Source organism: Equus quagga, chromosome 4 (genome assembly GCF_021613505.1).
Source record: "Equus quagga isolate Etosha38 chromosome 4, UCLA_HA_Equagga_1.0, whole genome shotgun sequence".
Lineage (NCBI taxonomy): Eukaryota > Metazoa > Chordata > Mammalia > Perissodactyla > Equidae > Equus > Equus quagga.
The window spans coordinates 141,473,032-141,473,446 of record NC_060270.1 but is presented as its reverse complement, the minus strand read 5'-3'; the positions used below and the strand labels follow the sequence as shown (position 1 = coordinate 141,473,446).

General features: G+C 52.0%; 1 protein-coding gene across 1 annotated transcript in view; it reads left to right on the top strand.

The window, feature by feature from the left end:
* Window positions 1-303: 303 nt before the first annotated feature.
* The window catches only part of METTL21A (methyltransferase 21A, HSPA lysine), a 17,316-nt gene continuing 17,204 nt past the window's right edge, over window positions 304-415 (top strand). The window contains exon 1 of the mRNA XM_046658945.1: window positions 304-327. The gene's annotated coding sequence lies outside the window, so the exon portion shown is untranslated. The remainder of the gene's footprint in view (window positions 328-415) is intronic.

The window sequence follows — 415 nt, the reverse complement described above, 5'->3', positions numbered from 1 at the left end:
GTCTTTGGGTGGCAACGACGAGTCAGTGTAGGTTCAGTGATTGTAACAAGTGCACCATCTGGTGGGGGATGTTGAGAGGGGGTGCTGTAGTGCGTATGGGAGAGGGCGGGGGCATATGGGAACTCTCTGTACCTTTTCCCCAGTTTTACTTAAAACTGCTCTCAAAAATAAATTCTATTACATAAAAATTTAAAAATAAATAAAAATAAACTGAGCACAGCGAAAAAGACAAGATCGGTAAAAGACCTTCACTAACGACCTTCAAAGTTCACTTCAAAGAATCTTTGGAGCGACGGGGCCTTCTGGAAGGCTGAGGAAATCTGGCAGGTGGGCACCCTCCTCGGTGGGAGGCTCGGCCTGGCGGGCCCCCGGGCGGGGCGCGAGGACCAGGGGCGGCATGGAGGAGGCGGCGCCG